Here is a 25,737-nt window from a genome sequence, read left to right on the forward strand (position 1 = left end):
TCACCCTGGAGGAAGCCATCCTCACCGTGTCTCACTGCCCTGACAGACTGACTTGTTATTTGGTTTTCCTTGTTTCAATAGTCCCACAACAAACTTTTTCCATCAGGTTTATTGAGGTATAATTACCCCACAGTAAAACTGACCCTCTCTAGTGCACAGTCTATGAGTTTTGACAACTGCGTGTGGCTGTGTAACCACTATGGCCATCAAGGTACAGAACAATCCTGTCACCCCCAAATCCCGGCATGCTGTCTCTTTGTAGTCAACTCCTCCCAGCCCCTACCCCTGGCAACCACTGATCTGTTTTCTGTTCCTGTTGTTTTGCGTTTTCCAGAGTGTCATACGAATGGAGTCATCTAAACGTAGCCCTCTGAGTCCGGTTTCGTTCACCCAGCATAATGCACTTCACATTTATTAATATCTGTGTTGCCTCTTGAATCAGAATGTCTTTCTTTTTTGTTGCTGCATAGTACTCCATTGTTTATCCATTCAGCAGTTGAAGGGCATTTGTGTTGTTTCCAGGTTTTTGGAGATTATGAATAAAGCCACTATAAATATTCACATACAGGTTTTTGTGTGAATGTAAGTTTTTATTTCTCTTGGTTAAGCACCTAACAGTAGGATTGCTGAGTTGTGTGGTAAGCCTATTTTTAACTCTATAAGAAACTGCCAAACTGTTTTCCAAGTTGGCTATACCATTTTGCATTCCCACTAGCAACCTAGGAGAGTTCCAGTGGCTCTGTACCCTTGCCAACACTTGGTATTAGCCATTTTCAAAGTCAGTGTAATGATATGTAGTGGTATTGCATTGTGGGCTTTTTTGTTTTTTGTTTTTGTTTTTGTTTTTCTTTAAGATGGAGACTTGCTCTGTCACCCTGGCTGGAGTGCAGTGGCGCCATCTCGGCTCAATGCAACTTCCACTTCCCTGGTGGGGAAGTGATTATCCTGCATCAGATTCCTGAGTAGCTGGGATTACAGGTGCGCACCACCACACCCAGCTAATTTTTGTATTTTTAGTAGAGATGGGGTTTCACCATGTTGGCCAGGCTGGTCTCGAACTCCTCACCTCAGGTGATCCACCCGCATCGGCCTCCCAAAATGCTGGGATTATGGGTGTGAGCCACCGCGCTCGGCCTGCCTTGTGGTTTTAATTTGCATTTCCTTAATTACTAATAATGATGAACATCTATCTGATTTTTTTTAGTGCCATCACTACTGGAGATTAACATGTTAATTTAATTATTTAAATGTTTACCTATTTATTCTCCATCTCTACCATCACGTGTGAAAGCAGAGACCTTGGTATTTATTCCCCCAATACCTAGAATAGCATCTGGTACTGGATAATGATGATGACGATGATGGTGGTGATGACGGTTGTGGAGGTGGTGATAGCTAACATTTACAGAGCCCTTAGCATTTGCCTAGCACCATTCTGAGCGCTTTACTCATAGTAACTCACTTAGTCCTCACAACCGCCCCAAAAGACAGAGATGCTATCAATACTCCCATTTTACAGAAGAGAAAACTGACATACAGAGAGGCAACTAGCCCAAGGTCACACAGTTAATAAGGGGTTGAGCCAGTCCTTGATCCCAGGTGTCCTGGAGTCAGAACACCTGACTAGGTCCTTGGCCAAGCCCTAAATGCAACATCCATGGAAGGATCCATTGTCCTTGTAAACTCTGTATCTGGAAGCTCCCTGATGAGCTTCCCACTAGAATCCATCCTCTTCCTCACCTTCTGGACAGTGTAGATGTGATCAGGATATTACACAGCCCATAGCAACCACTCGATATGCCCCAGGTGGAGAGAATAAACAGGAGTCACAGCCGTGGCTCTTCTGAAACCTGGCTCTGAAAATGGTCCCACAACAGCCTTTGTACCAGAGAATTTTATTGCTCACTGAATGTCAGCACATTTCCTTGGCATTTCCTCAGCCTCTTTAGAGTTAGTTGGGACATATGAGAAGTTCTGCCCAACGGGCTGTGAACAAAAGCGATGCGTGTCATTGATGAGTCAAAGCATTTCAGAGCCCGTGCGTGACCTCATCATTGTCTCTTCTCTGCCATGGTGACTGGAGGCCCCATGTTCTGGAAGGGGCTACAAGATGATGGAGCTCCTGGCAGCCTAGGTCCCTGAGTTGTTGTGTGGACCAGAGCTCCACTACCCTGCCCACATCCCACACCGGGCATGGAATGTGAGTTCACGTGGTAAACGGAGGAAGGAAGACAGCCTTTGTCGCATGAAATCACTGAGAGTTCAGAGAGTACCGGTTAGTGCAGCACAACCTTGCCTATCCTACAACATCCCCACTGCCCCTTTGGGGGCAGGTCACCTTGCTGCATATGTTGTTAGAACAAGTTTGGGTGACTTTCTGAGTGAGAGAACTAAGTCCCATTTGGGAGCCTTTAAGTAATTAAAATTTCAGTGGGGGTAGAATAATCTCACTTCCCAAATTCAAGAGTTCCCTATCCACGAGGAAAAGGGGGAGCTTCCAGGTCCTGCAATGGGCTCCACCAGCAGGACCTTCCCCACATGCAGAAGGGAGGTGTGAGCTGAGGCAGGTAGTGGCATCTCCATGAGAGTTGGGGCCTACGCCTACATTCGAGGGCCTGAACTTGACTTTAGAGCAAAGGCTGGGGCATCTCCAGAGCTTTATCCTTGACTTGGGTCCAAGACCACCTCCCAGAAAGGCTCTGGGACCCCCAACTCATCTGTCCACAACTCAGGGGGATAAGGAAAACTCCCACAGGGCCTTGGAGCTGCAAACTTAATTGCTGGTTTATATTTTGAACTTACTGGTGTTTTACTTTGGCAATTATCACCTGAAATGTTGTGTGCTCCTGTGGGACAACACGAGGAACAAGGAGAAGATGCTACCCCTTAAGATAACAGGGGCACTAGCAGGCGACCCAAGGGAAAGCCCTTCCTGTTGATAAACGCCCCTGTGACTTCTCACTTTCCCCAATAAGTAAGACTTGGCTGCAGTGGAATTCACCCACCAAGAATCAACAGGTGTGACTGATCCAGTGCAACCGAAAACAAAGTCATACCAGGAAACCAGCAGTCTCTGCTCCATTCTTTGCCTTGAGCATCTATCTACTTGGGAGTTAATTTTGATGATGAGAAATTCAAAATGGTACATTTGGTCATTTCTGTGGGGTTTTTTTTCTTTGTAAATGAGACCTGTTTAATTGGGTGCAGGCTGAGGTTTTCATCCTGCTTGAACACCTTTTGCATCCACCATCATGGCCATAGCATTTGCTCAGATAAGCTTGAGATAAGGAACTTGACAGGGATGCAAGGATGGCTCCTGGCTACAGTGGAGTTGGCTGGGCTGGGGTCAGCTCAGACTCTCAGCTCCAAAGTCCACCTGAGCATCTCACTCAGGGAGGAAGGGGTTGTAGGTTTCGACTCTATGGTCTAATTCACAGAGGCCCAGGCAATGTTGTGATGAATGCACAGGCTCTTGGAAAATGCCTGACTAGAATCGCTTTGAGGGAGGAGTCCCTGAAAGCAACATGAATCGTTTTCCCTTGAATGGTTTTTGCTGATTGATTGGGCTTTAGTTCACTGTCTGCCAAGGGTGTGGGGGGCTGAAAACAGAGGACAAAGGTTCAGAGGCAAATGGTGAAGGCAGCACCTATGGGAATGGAGGAAGAGCTGGCACAGGAATGAGGGGACAGGTGGAGGGAGGGTGGAAGGGAGGGGAGTGGAGGAGGGAAAGTGGCAGACACCCAGGTGAGGGGTGAGCACCATTGCCACTGTGGTTGTCATAATCATCACGGTCCCCATAAATCGCACCCAATGGGCCCCCTGGGCTAAGCACTTTCCTTCTGCTAACTCATCTGCTTCTCACACACGCCCTCGAGGCGGGTACCCTGACCATCCTGGTTTCCAGGATGGGGAAGCTGAAGCATGGAAAGGTGAAATGTCTTGAGAGGAATGGGGTTGTTTCAAACCCAGGCAGTCCGGCTCCATCACTCGTCCCTAACAGTCCCTGATAAAACCGCAGTGGTGAGTTTGGAAATGAATGGAAGCTCCTCCTCGATGCCATTGGCAGAAATTCTGTCTGTGGGTGGTCAGATCTAAGATGGAGAAAAATTCCTCCTTCTGCCACTTACTAACTCTGTGACCTTCAGCAAATTACCTACCCTTTCTGGGACTGGTTCCCTATCTCTAATGTCATACTCATATGGCAGTAGAGATTAAAGTGTGTGTGTGTGTGTGTGTGTGTGTGTGTGTGTGTGTGTGTGTGTGTAGTGTCTCGTCTCATACAGTACTTGGTAGAGAATAGGCACTTCACAAAAACCAGACACCCACGGGGCCACGGTAAAGAGGCACCAATCTCCAGAATTTCCAAGCATGTACATATGTGTGCATGTATGTGCTCCTACGTACATGTGTCCCTGCCAAGGTGACCACTCATGTGCACCTGCATGCATTTCGCTCCCTAGTCCTGTCCCCAACTAAGGGTGGTGGTGGCATCAGTCATGTAGCCCCCCAAGCCAAACACCCAAGCATCACTCCAGAGTCCTCTCTTTCCCTCTTTCACCTCGCATCCTATCACCACAGTCAGCCAATTCCTGAATATTTCTCAAACTCATCTTCTCCCCAGTTCTCCCCACCCCTTCTGGGCACAAAGGTCTCAGCTGCTTCCTATCCTCCTGCCTGCAGTCCTCCAGCCACCCCCATCCACACAGTGGCAATCAGAACGGCCTTTCCCAGTCACAAATATGACCTCATCCCCGCTCCACTTAAAACCCGCCCAGGAAGCCTCGCCAGGCCAGACGCGAAACTCCGAAGCCCTGAGGAGCAGCCTGACAGATTTGACTAAATAAAGATCTAAAGCTTCTCTATGACCAAAGATACCACAAAGTTAAAAAAGACAAACAGCAGACTAGGGAAAGTATCTCCAACACACAAAACAGACAAAAGTTTTTAAATTCCTAATGCACCAAAAGCTCTTTTATATCAGTAAGAAAAAGGCAAAAAGAAAAGAAAAATGGGCAAAGGATGTGAACAGTCCATTCACAGAGGAAGAAACACCCATGGGCAAAAACTGCGCGAAAAGATGCTCAGCCTCGCTGGGGAGAAGCAGAGTGAGTGTGGAGACCATAGTGAGATATTTTTCTAGATCGGCAAATATCCGAAAGATTGAGAATGTTCAATGTGGAGGATGGTATGGGGAAATGGTCACTCTCAGATACCAAGGGGGCAGCATCAGCTGGCCCAACCTTGGGAAGAGCAAGGTTGCTATAAAAACTGAGCAAGCAGACCCTTCACCCCGGCCATTCGCATCTAGAAATCTATCCTGCAGAAAGGCTTACGGGTGTCAGCAAGATATATACAAGGATGCTCCCCGAAGCATTATTTGCAAGAGTGAAAAATGGAAGACAATCTAAATATCCATCAACCCAGGACTAGTTACATAAATTATGCTTTGTACAAACAATGGAATATTAGGCAACGATTAAAAAGAACACGGCAGATCTGGGTGCCGTGACATTGACTGATGCCCACAATATACTGGGAAGTGAAAAATGGAACTGGTGGGGTAATGTGCATAATATGATTCCATTTCCTTTTTTAGCAATACACAATAAATATGTTTGTAATAGCATAGAAAATGTTCTGAAAGGAAACATACCAGGCCAACAGCAGTGGGACATGGGCAGAGTGGGCTTTAAAGGCAAAGAGGGACTTTCCTACTTTACAGGACACACTTGTATATTGTTTCCATTTTTTAATTTTGCTTGAGCAAATATTACTTTTATGGTAAAAAAAAAAAAAATGCCTCCTCCCATAACCCCTCACAGGCTGCAGGACAAAGTTCAAATTCCCTGGCGTGGCACCCTAGGACCCTGAGGACACAGCCTCTGGGCAATCCCAGCTCTGGTCTTCCCTTTTCCAGCCTTACCTTAAATCCAGATGCTCCCAACTCCCTTACATGTCCCCCAAGCTGCCTCTAGGCCTTTGTCCTGTATGGGTCCCTCTTCCTGGAATGTCCTTTCCTGCCTTCTGTGCCTTGCCTTTTAAGTAACTGCTCAGGTGTCACCACCTTCTGGAAACTCTCCCCGAACACTCCCCCACACTCTGCCTTGGTGGGCCCATTGCTTCTGTAACATGTAACAGTGGTGACAGTCGACATTTAGGAAGTGCACCTCGTTCACTGGGGGCTGTGCAACGTGCCTTGCATTGTATTGACTCATTGAATCCTCCTAGCAACCCTCTGAGATAGGTTTATTATCACCTCATTTAACAGATGGGGAAACTGAGGTACAGAGAGGTTACATGACTTGCTCAAGCTCACACAGCCAGTAATTAGAAGGGGTAAGTGGACCTAGGCAGAGGGTCTTATGCAGCCTTCTACTAGTGCTTAGCACACAGGGCTGGAAACTCCTGGTCCCTGTACCTGCCAGGCTCCAAGACTGGCCTGTGAGCTCAAAGCTGGGATTTGCCTTCCCCCGCAACTGCTCCCCCACCACTGCAGAAGCTGGGCACGGTGGAGGGTGCACCAGGGTCTGCTGGGGTCAGAAGCCAGCCCCCGTCCCAAGCCAGCCAGGACTAAATTAGGCTCCTCGGGGCTGGTCTCCGGGGTAGGGGGCTGGGCTGGGGGTGGGGACCAGTCCCAAAACAGCCAGCTGACCCAGGATGGCCAAGGAAAGGGATGGGTTTGTAGAGGTGCAGTCCCTCCCCAGGCAATGACCCCAGTGACCTCCCATGCACCTACTGTGTGCCAGGCCCAGGGGGCAACTGGCCCAGGAAGCTAGGGCAAAGAGACTCCCCTGCCCTCCATGCAGCTGCCAAGTCAGACGCAGGGAGGCCAGGAGCCTACAAGGGGCTTGGCGACAAGCTCGGTGCGGTGCCCGGGGAGGGCTCTGGGTTCTGACTGGGTGAGTGCGCACAGGGTCTCCATGAAGGCAGTGGCACCTGGGCCCAGCCTAGAAGGATGGGGGGTGTGGACAGATAGAGTTGGGGGAGGGAAGCTCCAGGGGCCAGAGGCAGCTTGAGCAAGGGCCTGGAGGGGGTGGGTGTGGGGAGTGGGGGTAAGAGTCATTGGTTGTGGCTGGAGCAAGGTGGGAAGCTGCATGGGATGGGGTGGGTGGGTATGCTAGAGGCCTCTGGAGAAACACGGAGGAGGAGCTGTGCCTCCAGCCCAGCAGGGAAGGGGTGATCTGTGGAGGAGGCAGCTTGACCAAGGATCTGAGGATCTGAGCTTGTCAGGCCAGCTCCGCCTTTGCAGTTAGCAGTGTGGCTGTGGCCTACTTCCAGGACCTTGGCTCCCTCACCTGTGGACGAATAACCCAACCTCACAGACTGCTGAGGGGACTAACTGAGACAGTGGTTTATGGCACCAGGAACCCAGGGAGGCAGTGGACATGTCTGGGGTATGGTGCTCCCTGGGGATGTCTGCCTGTGTACCAGCGAACTTGTGTGCACACACGCCCCTGAAGGCCTCCCATCCCAGAGTAGGTATTCAAACACGTAGAATCCTTGTTTAAAGTATAACTTTAGGCAGGGTGCAGTGGCTCACACCTGTAATCCCAACAGTTTGGGAGGCTGAGGCGGGAGGATCACTTGAGGCCAGGAGTTCGAGACCAGCCTGGGCAACATAGTGAGACCCTGTCTTAAAAAAAAAAAAAAAGCCAGGAATGGTGGTGCACCTGTAGTCCCAGTTACTTGGGAGGCTGAAGAGGGAGAATAACTTGAGCCCAGGAGGTTGAGGCTTCCGTGAGCCATGATCACAACACTGCTCTCCATTCTGGGTGATACAGTGAGACCCCATCTCTAAAAAATAAATAAGTAAAAGTGTAAATTCAAGATAATGGGATTTCAGACTCTTCCCCTTAAAGCAATGCAGGAGGCAGAGCCCCACGATCCTGAGCAGGTCCCTACTGTCCTGGGGCCTGGGCTTCCCCAGGTGGGTGGTGGGCGGCTGTCTGGGTGGCTTCTCCAGCCCGGCTATTTGGAAGCAGCTGGAGCATGGCAGGAGGGCAATGGGTGTGAGTGCCTGGAAATCCAAAGGGGTGGGACCCGGAATGGGGAGGGGAAGGTGAAGGAGGCAGAAGATCCTCCTTTCTGGGCTAGTCCCAAGCCCTAAGTCTGTGGTCGGAGGCCTCAGCCTGATGTCCCCTGTCCCCCGCCCAACTGAGGCCCTCCTCACTCCCCCTACTCCGAGAACCTCAACCGTGCTGGAAGCCCTGCACCAGCCCTGGATGCCAGGCTGCCTGGCCCAGACTCCCCTGACTGGCTCCCCTGCTCCCGCCGATGCGCAGGCTATGTTCACCCATGCGAGAGTGGAAGAGTCATAAAGAAGCCCCCAGCTCCTACTGCAAGTTCACCCCCAGCAATACCAGCGTGCAGGCCTGGGGGCAGGCAAGACCCGGGAACATGCCAAGCCTGGCTACTTCAAGCCAATGGGCATCAGGCAGTGCCTGTGCTTCTGTTTCTTCTTCCATGGAAGGGATACATGTGCCTCCCTTGCAAGGTGTCATCATCAGCCCAGTGCCCCCACCGTCAACCCTCTCACAGGTAAGTCCCTTGGTTCACCATGAGCTGAGGTGGTCTGGGGGGTCACAGTCAGTTATGCTGGGAGAACACTTACCCTAGACTCCCTAAACTGCCCATGGGCACCATCCTTGCCTCTTCAGGGACCCCATCGCAGCCTCCTCACTGGCCCCTGCCTCCAGCACCTCCATCTCCCACCTGCTGCCAGAGGAACACTCTGAATGCAGAGCCATGTCCCTGCCAGTCCCCTGGGCCTCCCTCACCTCAGCTCTGATCACTTGGTGCTCTCATCACCTGTTTGCTTGTGCCCCCACTAGCCCTGTGGGCAGGGATCATGGCTGATTCATCTAGGCAATCCCAGAAACTAGTGCAGGGCCTGGCACAGGAGCCTTGCCCAGAGACAGCAGACTTGGCAGTGGGAATGGACAAACAGGGCCATTTACCCCTTCTACCCTGGCACCTGCTTTTCTATTGGCATATCCACGACAACGCTGAGCTCAGTGTGGGGCCAGGATCAGGGCTCGGTGTAGGACCAGGATCAAGGTTAAGTCTGTTCAGGATCAGGGCTCAGTGTGAGGCTAGGATCAAGGCTCAGTGTGTGGCCAGGAGTCAGGACTCAGTGTAGGACCAGGATCAAGGTTCAGTCTGTTCAGGATCAGGGCTCAGTGTGAGGCTCGAATCAAGGCTCTGTGCATGGCTGGGGTCAGGGCTTAGTGTAGGACCAGAATGAAGGTTCAGTTGATTCAGGATCAGGGCTCAGTGTGAGGCTGGGATCAAGGCTCAGTGCGCAACTGAGGTCAGGGCTCATTGTAGAACCAGGATCAAGGTTCAATCTGTCCAGGACCAGGGTTTAGTGTGGGGCTGGGGTCAGGTCTTAATGAGGGACATTTTCTGTCCCCCCCTGTGAAAAGCCCAGGACTCTCTTCCACCTTACCCAGGGCTTTGACAATTAACATAACCTGTTCCCCAGGGGCCAGGGCCTGTCTCCTGAGCCCCTACTATGCCTGCCTTCTATCCTGGTTAGGCTGGTCCTATGCTCCACTCCAGGCAGCTATGCTGGGATTCCCAGATTCCCTCTGCCCTAGCAGAAGTGGCTCAAGCAGGGAAGCTCTTCCTTGCCTCCCCACCTAGCCTTCAAAAACACAGCGAGGACAGTCAACCTTCTAGCGTGGATGCACTCCCAAGCCAAAGTGAAAAAGTGCTTTGTGGGTTATCCACCCACTGCCACCCACTGCCCCATTCTATTTGCCCAGGTGATCCAGTGCCAGTGGAGGTAAACCCAGGTCTGGCTGAACATGAAAGTGAAGGTGTTGGCTGGCACATGGCAGCATTGAGATGCACAACCCAAAATACCTCCTCCCGTCACAGGGCCTGAAATCCCTTTTTTCCAAAAGAGGGAAGCAGAACAATACTAGTCCTGACCTTTGGAAGGCAGAGTGGGCACTGTCTTGGGGCTACCACCATCGGGCTTCAGTTTATCCTTGCGGACAGGCTCAACCCAGCGGCTCCTTGCTTTTAAGCCACCTTGCTGACGCTCCTGTCTGAAACCTCCATCCTGGTTCAGTTTTCAGCTCTCCAAGAGCATGGGCTGTTGGATCCCTGGCCCCGGGTGACCCAGGTTTGACCCAAGCCTACTCACTTACAAACCTCAGAAACAAGGACCAATTCAGAGACTGGCCTGGATGGACATCAGAGCTGGGCTTGCCTCTGAAGACAGCAGGGCCAGGGCAGGAGGCGGCACCTGCCCCCGAGCCTCCCAACAGCCCAGCCAAGCCCCCCACTGTCTCTGCTACTCTCAAGCAGAGGGTCAAGTTGGTCTGCTGGCAAGACACATGGCTCTCATTTTAATTAATTAAAGAAAAATCTAATCACTGCATTAAACTTCTCATTACTCCACTTGAATACCCGTTAAGTAAATTTAATTACCAGAGGATTGGGTTTCCCAGCCTTTTTCATTAGCTTCTGATAAGATGGGGAGAGGGAGGGAAGAGGGCGGGCAGCAGAACAATGCTAGTCCTGACCCTCGGAGGGCAGAGTGGGCACTGTACTGGGGCCACCGCGGCAGGCTTCAGTGTTCCTTGGGGACAGGCTCAACCCTGGGCCTGGGGGAGACCCTCCCACCCGAGATGCCCCTAGGAAAGCAAGGGCCTAGCATTTGGCTGCAGTCGGCACTGAATGCTTCATTTCCCGCCACTGTTGGTTATTTATACCCCACCTCCCTCCAAAAGAATCGGAGGCTGCTGAGAACAACAGAAGCAGCACATGCTGAAAAACAAAGGAAGAAATCAGGATAAAGGAAAAATGAGAAAGAAGAAGCCACAGACAAGGTTATTAAGCAACTGCATGCCACAGCATCCTGGGCACTTATCAGAAATAGGCCACAAACCAACTATGAGCTTCCTGGCAGTCAAGACAAAGACAGCAATGCACTTTGGTGCTGGGATGCAGTGACCAGCAGAGTATGAATGAGGCAATGCACACTGGGCCTTGGTCTTTCATCTGTGAAAAGGGTGGAGCTGGAAGATGGACTAATGCAGAAAACCACAGGCCGGAGCAGTCAGCAGAGGCTTCCTGGAGAAGAAGGGACCTGAATTGGGCCTTGAAAAGCAGGAAAGGGCAGAGAGTGAGGAAGGGCATAATAGGCAGCGGGAACCGCAGGTGAAGGTTGAGAGAAGAGGAATCACTAGAGGAGAAGCAGCAGAGGCGGAGGGCAAGTGCAGAGCCTGGGTGTGGAAGAGGTTTCTCCAAAGAAGGGGCCAAGGTCCCATCCCATCACCAGCCCCCAGGCTGGCTGCCAGCCCCCTATGGTAGAAGGCACCGGGGGCAGGAAGAGCAAAAACCAGAGAAGACAACATACTCAGGAGGTCCGGAACTGTCCAGGCTGGGACACAGGTTCCGCCTCCCTGCGCTAAAGGGTGGGCTGCCCAGATGCCCTCTATGGCCGGTGCGCTACCCTGTCCCCCAGCTGCCCAGAGGGTGGGCTGCTGCAGCTCAATGCTCCCCCTTTTCTAGAGAACTGCCCTCCACAAATGGGGGCCACCTCACCTGGGCCATCCAGGCCCTCCCATGGGTGGCTCACGGCCAATGACTGATTGATACAGGGGCCCAAAAGCCCGACCTCCATGTGGGGGGTGGGAAGGGTAATTCTGTGTGTGAATTATGTTTCAGGGTTCCCTGGACCAGCCCAAGGCCCATCTTTGCCTGCGCTATCATTCCTACCCCAATTTCTTCTCTTCCTCCCTTTCCCTGAGGCCCTGCCCTCAGTACAGCTCGTGTACACAAATCTTTGTCTCAGGCTCTGCCTCTAAGGATTCTGATCAACAATACACCCTTCTAAGTTCAAAAAAAAAGAAACAAACAAAAAAACCAAACCAGCGATGTCCCAAACTTCCTGCAGGGGGAAGCAAGAAGGGGAAGGGAACAAGGATTTACTGAGAAACTGCTAGATGTCAGTCCTTTCTGTACATCATCTCAGGGAGTTCTCTCAGCATTGCTGCCAGGTGAGATTCATTATCAGGTGAGAAAACTGAAGCTCAGAGAGGCATAGAGATTTGTCTGAGGACACACAGCACGTCCACATCCATCTATGACATCATCTAGAATGATTATTTGTTATTTGCCTTCCCTAGTTGGGGAGGGGTCTCCTTTCTCCTGTCAGCAGGATCCTAAGATTCCTTTGGGAAACGCTCACCACTCATTCCTGGTCACATGGTTGGGGAAGGACAGACCCTGACCCCCAGCCCATCAGTGTTTCTAAGTCCTGTGGACCCAGTTAAAGGTTCAGGATGAGCTGAATCGAGATCAACTCAAGGACTTTCATTTGTTCTATCAGAGAAGATTTTGTCTCCACCCCCAACCCTAGTTCTAAACCTAGAAGCACGTTACCACAGAAACTGCTGCCAGGCATCTTTTGACCATGTCATGCCAAATGCCACTAAGCATGGAGCCATCACCAAGGAGAGGAGTGAAGGAATACAGACAAAAACCAGGTTCTGGTTGCACCGTTTGACTCACTGGATCAAGCCCTGCCTGAAGCCCATCTTACCATTAAACACTTTGGTTACAAGAGCTGATAACTTCATTTTAATGAAATAGGGTTTGTTTTAGTTTTTGTACTTTGCTACTTACAATCAAAGGGATCCTGACAGATACAGTGTACAGAAAGGTATCCCTTTTGTTCTGGGGATCAAGAAGGCTTGGATATCTCCAGGAGCCAGGGAATGGGTAGAGGGGGGATGCCACCTACCCTGACTGCTGCTGTGTCCTGCTGGGTCCCAAAGCTTGAGAAGTCCCCTTGGCCCAGGCTGGGGTCAGGAGTAGACTTGGGAGCTGGTCCAGGAGCTGGATAGAGTCAGAGCCCTGGAGATGCAGGCTGAAGGCTGTGTAGCCCCACAGACTCAAGGTAGCCAGGTCATGGTCATAAGATCCCTAGAAAGGAAGAGAAGCAAGAGTGAGTGGTAGGGTTCACAAGGGGCCTGAGGGGTACAGGAAGTAGGGCAGATGGTGGCCATACCTTGGTGAAGGTGAGACCAAAGGAAGATCCCTGGAAGCATCTCTAGACCAGCACTGTTTGACAGAACTTTCTACCACGATGACAACGTTCTGCCTCTGCACTGTCCAATATGGCAGCCACCAGTCATAAGCGGATATTGCAATGTGGATAGTGTGATAAAAAAACTGATTTTTAATCTTGTTTTATTTTAATTAATTTACATTTAAGTCTAAATAGCCACATGTAACCAGTGGCTACCACACTGGACAACACAGCTGTGGATCAACCCTTGCCTGCCTCCTGGCCACAGTACATGGGAAAAACTGAGGTCCAGAGAGGAGAAGGGATTTGCCTGAGGTCACACAGTGAGAGGGTGGCAAAGGCAAACACAGTTCCTCCAACTCCGAGCCCTGATCCTCCATAGTACCCATCGCCCTTCCCACCATGGCCTCGTGTTTTCCCATCATGTTCATCGCCAGCAGTGTCTTGCTGTCCTGATACCCATGCTGCCATCCCTAGGGAAGGGATGTCCCTGGGGAAGGGATGTCCCTGGGGAAGGGTGTCAGGCTACCCTTGAAGGGACCTACCTCCTCCAGCCACTGCCACCGGACCCTCCCTCAGCCCCTCTAGCAAAGCAGCCCCAATGCATGTCCTGAGATTGTCCCGGAAAACTGTCACTCAGAGGGGAAGACTCTTGGGCACAGAGCCGTTATTTGTAACAGCAAGACACTGCAGGCTGCCTAAACACTCCACGACAGAGATGACGGAGCAATTCACGGCACCCCTGCCAAGAGAGTATTACACAGCCATTAAAAATGATCAAGCAGAGACCGGTAGTGACGCTGAGTAATGTTTTCGTGACAATAACGAGGTAGAAAACTGAGAAAATGAGTGCAGGTGGGGGTTGGGTTGCAGGATGTACGAGGCCCACTCCCATCTGTCACCCCCACCCACGCTGCGGCATCACAGGGTCCAGATTACAGATCCATTTTACAGGAGGAGCGGGTGTTCAGAGAAAGCAACCACATGCGTGCTCCTGGCTCCATGGAGAGTGTGGGCAGAGTGGGGCTTGAACCCTTGATTTCCGATGCCAAAAACAGACTTCTACAGCTGCCCTTCGTGCCATGATGGCAGCATTACGGCTGCCCTTTCCTTCTTACTTACTCATCTTATGTAAACACATATGTGCATCGTACTTATTAAGTGCCAGGAACCTTCCTCAGCACTTGACAAATTAAAAGTTAACTCATGGAATCTGCACAACAACTGGGTGAGGGAACAATGATTGCCTCAATTGTTTGAATGAGGAAACTGAGGCACAGAGAGGTTAAGTAACCTGGGGCCACTTCTACTTCCCAAATATTCTGCAAGGTCTAGTACTGTCATCACAGGAAGAGGACAAGGGGGCAGGGAGGGAGTGGCTGTTGCCATGGAGGAGTGGAAACACGGACGGAGAGTTTTTCTCCTTTTTAATTTCATGGCAAATCTTTTGTATGGCAATTGAACGGAAAAAGTTCAAGAAGTAAAATAAAGGTAGCAAGGAAAAGGTTTTTTAAAAAATAAGCACACAAACAAAAATTAAAACTTATCAGATTGAAGTTGCAGATGCATCCGAGAGACCTCGACTGTGAATGTAATACACCTCCCAGCAGCAAAACTCATGTCCCTAGGCTTTTCTGCCAATTTCCCGACCTGGGGCCACTCCCTCCTGCCTGGGTGAGATCCTCACCTCCGAGGGCAGCAGGGAGCAGCCCTGGGCAGAGGTAAACTTCAATAAACACCTCCTGGCTCCCTCCTGCCTCCAGGGCCCCTGCTGCCTGCAGTGCTCCAGCCCCCGGCAAGTGCTGAACCTCAGGACACCATGGTATCCAGGCCTCTGCCTCTAGCCCCAGCCAGCCCCATTCCACAGGTGGAGCAACGGAGGCCCAAAAGGTGAAAGACTTCGCCAGAGGTCACACTGCTACTGAACACGAAACGCCTGTGTGTGTGCTTATGAGTGTGCATGAACATGGCCCACAGGGACACGTGTGTCTCCTACGCACGCAGGGCTTCAGGCCCAGGTGATTAAAAGGGCAAGTGATTCCCAGCTTACACACCCACGTGCACACACACACACACACACACACAAAACTGTCATATCATTAACTGCTACTACAGCCACAATGGCTGGCATCATCTGCTATTTCTTCTTGTTTTCTGTGTTATTTTTCATTCATGTATCAAATACTTATTCGGCACTTACTATATGCTAGGTATATTATAGGGGCTAGGATTCACTGGGGTACAACACAGACAAGTTTGGTACTCTCATGAGGACAGGGGATACCGATGATAAGCAAATAAATAAGCAAATACATAAACAAGATAATTCCAGAGTGACATGCAATAATGATCATAAAACCTGGTAATGTGAAAGAGAAGACTTGGGCTGGGGTTGGTGGGTTACTCAAGCTAGAGGGGCAAGGAAGGTCTTTCTGAAGCGGTCATATTGGAATTTATTCTGTGGGAAATGAAGCTGCAGAGGGAGGCTGGGGCCCTGAGGGCCAGGGTAAGGGCTTTGGATTTCATCCCAAATGCAATGAAAAGTAACTGGAGGGTTTTAACCAGGGAAGTGCTATGATGTTTTCTTCATTGTTAAGTGTTCTCCGGAGCTGCCAAGTGGAGACTGAACTCAAGGGGATCAGGCCTGGGGCAGAGGACCAGTGTCACAATCGCCCAAGGACAGGAAGACAGGCTGAGCCAGGGTGATGGCACAGAGAGGGAGGAAATAGATTCGGGCAGTGTGTTGTGGCAGAACCAGCTGGTTGATGAGCTGGATGTGAGGGGGTGGGGGTAAGAAAAGGAGAGTAATGAAGGAAGACTCGTGGAGCTTCTACCATAGACAGGGACTGCTTTCACAACCAGACCCCACCCCTCAAGAAACCTCGGGGGCCCGATCAGGACTTCCGGTCCCTAACGAACAGACTTGGCATGTGTGTGTCCAGAGAGCAGAGCTAGGCCTAAGGAGAAAAGATTCCAGGGAAACAGATCTCTGTTCAGCATGACAAGCAGTGAGTCTCCTGTCCCTGGAGGTATGCAAGCAGAGGTCTGGGGACCATGTGTGTTGGGTGGGGATTTGCACTAAAGGGGAGGTTGATTTCTGCCATGAGCTTCTTCAGTTCTGTCAATACATGAATCAGGGCTAGATTGCACGGATTGAAGCGGGTGTTACAGAGAGTCAAGGGAAGGCAAGGTAACGTCCAGCATAATAGTTATTATTATTATTAGGACTTTACAGATCACAGAACGCTCCCACCGATTCTCTACCTGGATCTGCAGCCCACACTGTGAGGCAGATAGGGCAGCATGATCAGCCCAGTCTAACCGATGAGGAAACAGGCCCAGAGAGGGAGTGGGATCAGCCCAGGGTTCCACAGCACATCAGCCTCAGATTCTCCATGGCCTCACACCCTCTGTGGCCTCACACCTAGGGACCTTCTCCTCCCTCATCCCCAGTAGCCACCCCACCACCCCTATCCCGGAAGACGCAGGAATCTCCCTCACTCCACCCAGGCTTCCATCCAGCTGCCAAGATTCCCATCCCTGGAGGTTAGAGGCACTCTTTGCCCTCTGCCCCAAAACTTGAGAGGGGGTCTCAGCCTAGAAGATTTCCCCCCTGGTTACACAGGCCCTGATCCTCCACTCTGTCCCCCTTTACCCCTGGTGGTTTTGCCACAGCCCCTTAAGTTGGTCCCTTCAAATTAGACCAGTACCAAATACTAGGCTTTGCCCAGAAATGAAATAAAGTAGGGTCCCTCCCACGAGGCGTTGTTCTTACCCCACACCTACAGTTGCTGTGGGCCAGGGGCAACCAGAGCCCACCTGACCACCTTCTGACCACCTTCCCCTTTCCTACCAGACAGGCAGAGAGGGCACCTGGGCAGGTAGGAGTGTCAGGAGGTGGGGTCTCCCCGGGGGGCCTGGGATTGCCAGGTGGGGAAGCTGCCACCCACTGGCACTACATCATACACTGAACACTCGGGATAATCTTTTTTTTAAAATTTTTGACCAGCAGTTTGCCCTGACAGACCCCAGGATAGTCTTGAGGGCCAAGTGGGAGCATCTCACTTTTCAGGTGAGGCAGTGAAAGCTGGGCGAGATTAAAGAACTTGTCCAAATTGAAAATATTAAATGGAAAGAAACAGCTTGCAAGTGCTGGAGCCAGAATTTGAACCCAGGGCCGACTGATTCCAAAGGTCCGGTGCTGTCCCCTGCTCCCTGCTGCCTCGTGGAAGTGCCAGGCAGTTCGAAGAGGCAGCCCGGTAAGCAGATGGGGTGGGCAGGGGGAGGCAGAGACAGGCGGCGGTTGTGGGGTGGGAGGGAGAAGGCGAGACAAAGAAAGGACAAAGAGAGCAGCAGAGACAGCTGAATGGACACGAGAACCCTGCAGGGGCCAGAAGAAGGCAGCTCTGGAAGCCACCCTCCTGATCAATGCAAGGCCCGCAAGGCCACCCTGGTGCCATCTGCCCCTCAGATCTAGCCACTAGTGTTCCCTGGGCTCATCCCCAGATGCCCAGGACCAAGGAGCCCCCAGTCATTGAGAGTGCTCCCCAATCATTAAAGGCATCCCCCACTCGTTGAAGGCCCCAGGTCAGGCCCTGTGGGCCAGCCCTGGGGCAGGGAAATGGGTTGAGGGAGTAGAGGGGCCAGCTCTGGCCCTGGGCAAGGCCATCTGCCCAGCATCCCCCTGCCCCAGCCTGGCTGGAGTGTCCAGCCGCCCAGGCTGCCCACCACGCCGGCCGATCTGTGGCTGAGCTCTGGGCCAGCCAGGTGTTCCCGAGGCCAGCTGGCAGCCCAGCACCATCAGCCTGTCCCCAGAGCATGCAAGGTTTAAGCAACAGCCTTTCCACTGAACATTTTAGAAGAAAAATATCTTTGTTTTTTTTTTCAAGAGAGAGAAAGGGAGGGAGGAGGAAACTGGCAAGGGAGGAGGAGGGAAGGAGGAAGGGAGAAACCTACCCCATCATTGCAGTCAAGGTCACAGGCACCGGCACAGGGCGGGCTGGGCAAGGAGCCTTTAATCTGGGAGTTCAGGCTGAGGAAACAACACGCTTGAAGCCGGAGTACATTACTGCCCTGAATGATCTGTCGGCTTCTATTAGGCTAAATATCTCTGTATAATGGGGAATTATCCTCTGAAGAGGCAAACTGCCGGCCTCTCCAGGGAGGGGGCGGTGGGAACCTCGCATCGTGAGGGCTCTCCCACGGTGGGGAGGGGGGAGCAGGACCGACTCAGAAAGCCAACCCCGTCCTACACCCCCACCCTGGAGAGTCACAGCCAGCAGCTGCTTTGATGTTTGTGGCGGGTGCCCGCCTCCCTTCCCTCCACCCCGGACTCTCCTCTTACTCCCTCCATAAGAGCCTGGAATGATGCCAGACCTGGGTGGAGGCCTGACAAGGCCACTGGTCAGCCAGGTGACCCCGGGCAAGTCCCTGAGCCTCTTGGAATCTCTGTTTTCCTGTCTCTTAGATGGAGCTAATAATACCCGCCCGAAGGCTGGCTGTGCCGGGGGTGAGCGCGAAGCTGGCATGGAGCCCAGCACAGAGTGGACAGCCTGCTCTGCCCACCGCGGAGGGCCCCCCTATCCTCCTCATCCTCACTGGCTCACCCAGGGCACCACCACCTCCTCCAGGAAACCCTCCCTGCCCCCTATCTCTGGGTGTCTCCCACCCTGGGCACCTACAGCCAGAACCCCACCTCCGGGCCCTCCATTTCCAGTGGCTGAGTAGGAGCTTCAGTTTTAGGAGACTCCCCTGAGCAGAACCGACCCCTCTTCATCTTCCCAACCCCCACCCACACACTCAGGACTGGGTACCCGGGCCTGCCCCAATTTGCAGGCTTGGAGGCAGGGGTTAGGGTGGCACCACAGGCATGGGCGGGGCCCACAGATGGGTGACACTCATGGGAAGGTGGTCAGCACCAGGGTAGCCGGGCCAGGAAGCCAAAAATCCCAGGACAGGGGTCTGCAAGAGCAGGGTAATAGCTGGACCATCAGCAGGACTGGCTAAGGCACAAGGCAGGGCTTGGGGCCAGGTCAGAGGAGCAGAGAGGAGGGCAGGAGCTTAAGGCTGCAGTGAGCTGTGATCATGCCACTGCACTCCAGCCTGGGCAATAGAGCCGGGGCTCAGTGCCAGGTTCCTGGTGCAGGGCTGTGTAGGGGCTGGAGCAGCTCAGGCCAGGAAAGGTCTTTGGGGTCAGCGGGGGCAGAACTGACCTGTGCGTGTGGGCATGAGGGTCAGATGATGGTGGCAGGGTGGGGATCAGGGCATAAGGTGACAAGGTTCTGCAGACTCCAGGCTCTGTTCTCAGGGCTCCTATGCCACCCTCAACCTGTAGTAAATCCCTGGAATGGTTCAAAACCCCTTGCTGCAGATGCAGCCACTGCTGTTGCAGGGCCTGCGGGTGGGGACAATTCCAGGGTAAGACGCCTAGAGCCCAGTGGGACACACAGAAAGGAGGCCAACTCCAGGACAGGTCAGAGGCATGCTGTGTTGCCCACTGCCCTCAGTAGGCCCAAAGGTCCAGCCCAGAGTTCCCACAGCCTGGGGGAGCTGCCAGTTCACTCATTCATTCACTCATTCATTCACCAAACGCCCTCTAATGCTTTCTGTGAATTAAGGGTACAAACACCCTGAGCAGGGTGTGGGGTGGAGCACAGGAAGGTGAGAGATGACAACTCGGGGGCTGTGTGAGAGCAGGAGCATGAGGGGCTGTGGAAACAGGGTAGTGGGCATCTGATCCAGGGCTGGGGTTTGGGAAAGGCTTCCGGGGTGAAAGGATCTTTGAAGGGGTATTAAAGGAAAACGAGTAGGGTTTGGAAGCAGTGGGGAAGGGCACCGCAGACCGCACCAGTGACAAGGCCCAGTGGCTGGAGAGGGAGACAGCCCCCTCCTTCAGGCAGGGCCTAGTAGGCACCAAGAGGGATGGAGCTCTTATCCTAGGAGCCAGCAGGAGCTTGAAGTTCTAAGTGGGGAGTACCCAGAGTCTGGATTCGTGCTTCAGAAAGATCATTCCAGCCGCCACCTGGGGGAGGATGGATTTCAGGCAGGCGGAAGGACAGGAGGAAGTGAGTTAGGAATGAGGCAGTGGCCAGGGGAGAGGTGGGGTACAGCAATATAGAGGAGGGCGGATGAGGGAGGGTTCTGGGAGGCGGAAACTGCAAAGTGAGGACGGCAGTTACAATCCACAGTGCCAGCGTCCCACTGAGCATCCCCCACGCCTTCTGTCCAAACAGCATCTTTAACTCTGTAAAAAATCCATTAGTTACTTTGATCTGCACAACACTCAGGTGAGGCAGCCAGGCCAGGAATTCACTGCTTATTTAGTTCATTAATTCAACAAGCATGTGTTGAGTGCCTACTACGTTCCAGGCACCATTCTGGCCCACCCAACAGAAGGAAAAACTAAGACTCACAGATGCTGCCCAAGTTCTACAGGAGTGACCAGGACCTACTACTGGTTTGGGAACCCCGATGCCCCGTGTAGTTGGGGAAGGGGTGGGGTCACACGCCAGGCAGGAGCTGTGGAAAGGCAATGCCTGACAGTGGGGCTGGCTCATGGTCCTCCGGGGCAGGGATGAGCCTCAGTCTGGAGGAGAAGCACCTCTTCCTCCAAGGCGGGAATGGGAAACCAGAGAGACATAGTGGGGTGGAAGGAGGCACAGTCGCAGGGAGAGGCTGACCTTCATGGGCTGGAGGCTGGAAAGGGTGAGGGGACACAGATCAGGAATGGCAGGGCCATTAGGCCCAGCGGACTGTGGGCAGGGCCAGAGGGTGAGAAGGGTCGGGTGAGCACAGCAGGAGGATCGGGAGCGGGGCTGCCTCTTTGAAAGTGCCTGCAGTGAGAGGGGAGAGGTGGAGGCAAAGTCCCTGAGTCCCTGCGGACAAGAGCAGGCCCCTGGACTGCCCTAGTGGGTGCCCCGTGCAGTGGCCTTAGGCTGCTCTGTGCTCAATGGGAGGCTACGGAGCTGAGAGAAGGAAGACCTTCCTCAGAGGTGGCTCCTAAGGGTCCAGGGATGTGTCAGGAAAGGCCAAGGGCAGCCTGACTGCCTCCTGAGCTCACTCACGCTGCCACGACAGGAGCTGCTGGTCAACTCCTCCTCTCCGTTTCCCCGAAGTCCAGCCCTATCTACCCCCAACATTAGCATTCGCTGCTGAGGACCTTGGTAGTCCCCTCGCTTCCCTGGGCCCCACTCTCTTCATTAGCAAACTGGGGTGGCTCCAACCTCACCGATGGTCAGGAAAGCACGAGCCCAGACCCTGCACACAGTAAGTGCATACTAACCGTCATCCCTACACACAGTAAATACATATTAACCATCATCCCCCGCACACAGTAAGTGCATACTAACCATCATCAGCACACAATAAGCACATACTAACCATCATCCCCACACACAGTAAGTGCATACTAACCATCCCCACACATAGTAAACACATACTAACCACGACCTGCACACAGTAAGCACATACTAACCATCATCTCTGCACACAATAAGCACATACTAACTATCATCCCCACACACAGTAAGTGCATACTAACCATCCCCACACACAGTAAGCACATACTAACCATCCCCGCACACAGTAAACACATACTAACCATCATCTGCACAAACTAAACACATACTAACCATCATCTGCACACAGTAAGCACATACTAACCACCATCTGCACACAGTAAGCACATACTAACCATCATTCCCACACACAGTAAGCACATACTAACCATCACCTGCACACAGTAAGCACATACTAACCATCACCTGCAAACAGTAAGCACATACTAACCATCCCTGCACACAGTAAACACATACTAACCATCATCTGCACACAGTAAGCACATACTAACCATCACCTGCACACAGTAAGCACATACTAACCATCACCTGCACACAGTAAGCACATACTAACCATCACCTGCACACAGTAAGCACATACTAACCATCACCTGCACATAGTAAGCACATACTAACCATCACCTGCACACAGTAAGCACATACTAACCATCCCTGCACACAGTAAACACATACTAACCATCACCTGCACACAGTAAGCACATACTAACCATCACCTGCACACAGTAAGCACATACTAACCATCACCTGCACACAGTAAGCACATACTAACCATCCCTGCACACAGTAAACACATACTAACCATCATCTGCACACAGTAAGCACATACTAACCATCCCTGCACACAGTAAACACATACTAACCATCATCTGCACACAGTAAGCACATACTAACCATCCCTGCACACAGTAAGCACATGCTAACCATCACCTGCACACAGTAAGCACATACTAACCATCACCTGCACACAGTAAGCACATACTAACCATCACCTGCACACAGTAAGCACATACTAACCATCCCTGCACACAGTGAACACATACTAACCATCATCTGCACACAGTAAACACATACTAACCATCATCTGCACACAGTAAACACATACTAACCATCATCTGCACACAGTAAGCACATACGAACCATCATCTGCACACAGTAAGCACATACTAACCACCATCCCCACATACAGTAAGCACATACTAACCACCATCCCCACACACAGTAAGCACATACTAACCACCATCCCCACACACAGTAAACACATACTAACCATCATCCCCACACACAGTAAGCACATACCAACCACCATCCCCACACACAGTAAGCACATACTAACCACCATCCCCACACACAGTAAGCACATAGTAACCACCATCCCCGCACATAGTAAGCACATACTAACCATCATCCCCACACACAGTAAGCACATACTAACCACCATCCCCACACACAGTAAGCACAGTAAGTGCATACTGTCATCTCTCCACACAGTAAGCACATACTAACCATCATCCACACACAGTAAGTGCATACTAACCATCCCTGCACACAGTAAACACATATTAACCATCATCTGCACACAGTAATCGCATACTAACCATCATCCCCACACACAGTAAGCACATACCATCATCCCTGCACACAGTAAGTGCATACTAACTGTGATCTCTGCACACAGTAAGCACATACTAACCATCATCTCTGCACACAGTAAGCACATACTAACCATCATTCCCCCCCTCTACCTCCCTGGTGGCAGGGCCCCTTAGAGCCCAGTCCTCAGCATCCCCAGTGTCTCAAACACACTAAGTGCTCAATTAACTTTATGGGCTGTTTACCTGCTAACCAGCTGTTAGCAATGTGATCAGGTCAGAATTCTGCCCATTGGACCCAGTAGGGAAGGGGCTGAGAGGAAGGAGGACTTGACAGACGCCTCAGGGGGCAAGGAAGGAGTCAGCAGAGGCCAAAGTAACAGGGATGGTAGAGGCCCTGCTGTCACCACACACGTTAGCATTCTCAGTGTTTCAGGAGGTGGCTGGGGAACCAGCAGAGGGGAGGGCTGAGGGCAGGGCACTCCCAGGTAGAGCGTCCCTTGGCAGATTGGCCTCCTGCCCATCAAACCTGCTCCCAGCCTCCTCAGGGCACCTTCAGCCCTGAGAGCTCCTCCCCCCAACACACCTCTCCCTACCTTGGAATCTATTCCACTGTCTACCAAGCTCTCCCCTAATAAGAGCATCGCAGAGAAACTGAAAAAAGTCAAAAGAAGTTGCCTACTCTGGGAGAAGGGGCAGAGCTGGGAAGATTTCACAGAGGTGGCAGCTTTTCAACTGTGTGGGCCTCACCTAGCCCCTCTGTGAAATGGGATTTCTCTACTATGATGACAACAACTCTTACTACTACTGCTACTAATAGTTAAAGCGTTTTGGGCACATACCCTGTGCCAGGCTCTGTGTGAGTACTCAGACAAACGGAGGCAGAGCTGAAGCCAAACCTGACCCTCCTAACTCTTAGTTTGGCTGGACTGGCTGGTGGAGGAGGTGACTGGGGCCCCAGCCTTGGGCCAGCTGCAGGCGGGGTGGTAGGTGGGGTCGGTGTTACCAGTGGTCAAAGTCTCCGAGTTGTATTACTCCAAGTGTTTTTCACATCACTGCAAGTAGCTGCTCCTGCTAAACCTGGGTGAGCAGGGGCGGGTAGGGGAGGGAATCTTCCAGAACCAAGCTGGAGCCAGCAAGGTCAGGGGTTGCAGATGGCTGCAGCAGCTCAGCTTGGTCCCCTCACAGTGTTAAAAACACTGGTGCTATGTGCGGCCTGCTACCCGCAGCCTCTCCCTTCCTGTCTTCCACAGGACAACCTCACCCACGGACCAGGCTTCAGCTCTTGGTCTAAACAGGCAGGGGTGGGTGGGGGGCCAACATTACCATGGAAGAGGGACCAGGGGCAGGAGGAAAGCGGCAGTGTCCCCTGCTATGCGCACTCCTACACTGAAACCACACACTGTGGGATAGGTGTTCTTATTCCCACTTGACAGATGAGGAAACTGAGGCTCTGAGGCATATGTCCCTTGCCCAAGGTCAGGGGAAATGACAGAGCTGGGATGCACACTTAGCACTGTCTGGTTCTAAAGGACAAGGAGATGCCAAAGGCTGAAAAGTGAATGACACAGGGATTGGGTGCATCTCAAACATAACCAACAGGCCTGGGGGGTCTTTTTGGGGGAACCCTTCCTGGCTCTCCTCTCAGTGGCTGCAGGTCATCCCAAGCCCAGAGCCAAGGTGGTCTGGCAGGCTGAGGAGATGAGGAGAAAAGAGGCAGGGGAGAGTGAGAGAGGTCTCTTCTTTGGCTTCCAGCAGCTCTATACCCACCAAATTCCTGCCCCAAAGCATCCCACCTCCCTGGCGGGGTGGGAACCCCAGAGGCCCCAAGTTGATCAAGAGGCCTGAGAAGGCTTGTGATATAGTTTGGGTGTCTTTCGCCTCCAAATAGCATGCTGAAATGTGACCCCCCGTGTTGGAGGTGGGGCCTGGTGGAAGATGTTTGGGTCATAGGGGCAGATCATTTATGAATGGCTTGGTGCCCTTCTCGCCCTCTAACGAGTAACAAGCTCTCATTCTATTAGTTCCCATGAGAACTGATTGTTAAAAAGAGCCTGGCACCTTCCTCCACCCATGGCTCCCTCACTTCCTTTCTCTTGTCATGCGATGCCAGCTCCCCTTTGCTCTCTGGCACGAGTGGAAGCTCCCTCCCCTGATGCAGAGGCCAGCACCATGCTTGTACGGCCTGCAGAACCATGACCCAAACATACTCCTTTTCTTTATAAATTACTCAGCCTCAGGTATTCCTTTAGAGTAACACACAAACGGACTAAGAGAGCTTGCATGGGGCCAGGGGTTTGGGGGTGTGGTTTAAGAGAGATGAAGGCCCAGCTGAGAGCTAGGACCCAAGCCACCTGGGGGCTGAGGCTAGTAGAGGGGGTCAGGGAGGCCCAAGAGAACAGGTGTCACAGATGGTGCCTGAAGGCCCACACTAGAGCTTCATTTCTTTGGGTGCTCCAAGGTGTTTAGTTCCCCCAAGGCTTTTGCACCTGGGAGAGGCAACAACTAGGAATATTGGCAGTGGATGGTAGGGCTGTGGGGCTCTACCCCATCCTCCACTAACACACTGTTTCTTGGCTCAAGTGTCTTGCCCTCTCTGGTTCCTAGTCATCCTGTCTGCAACATGAAGTGTCCAGGCCTACAGGCTGGGGGACACCTGTATCAGGCGGGTGGAAAGGCTCCAGACAAGCTGCCTCTCCCCATGCCAAGGGGAAGTGCTGACCCTATTACAGGACCTGCCATT

The 25,737-nt window shown here is 52.2% G+C and overlaps 1 protein-coding gene across 4 annotated transcripts in view; it reads right to left on the bottom strand.

The window, feature by feature from the left end:
* The window catches only part of LINGO1 (leucine rich repeat and Ig domain containing 1), a 208,335-nt gene that overhangs the window by 65,101 nt on the left and 117,497 nt on the right, over window positions 1–25,737 (bottom strand). Inside the window, exons 1-2 of one of the 4 annotated variants that reach the window (XM_055363907.2) lie at window positions 18,005–18,170; window positions 12,761–12,942 (exon numbers count right to left, since the gene is read on the bottom strand). The exons of 2 other annotated variants lie outside the window; for them this stretch is intronic. The gene's annotated coding sequence lies outside the window, so the exon portion shown is untranslated. Of the gene's footprint in view, window positions 1–12,760; window positions 12,943–18,004; window positions 18,171–25,737 lie in introns of those variants that run through there. One more of the 4 variants, XM_063698751.1, reaches the window with a different exon arrangement.

This window comes from Gorilla gorilla, chromosome 16, assembly GCF_029281585.2.
Source record: "Gorilla gorilla gorilla isolate KB3781 chromosome 16, NHGRI_mGorGor1-v2.1_pri, whole genome shotgun sequence".
Taxonomy (NCBI): Eukaryota; Metazoa; Chordata; class Mammalia; order Primates; family Hominidae; genus Gorilla; species Gorilla gorilla.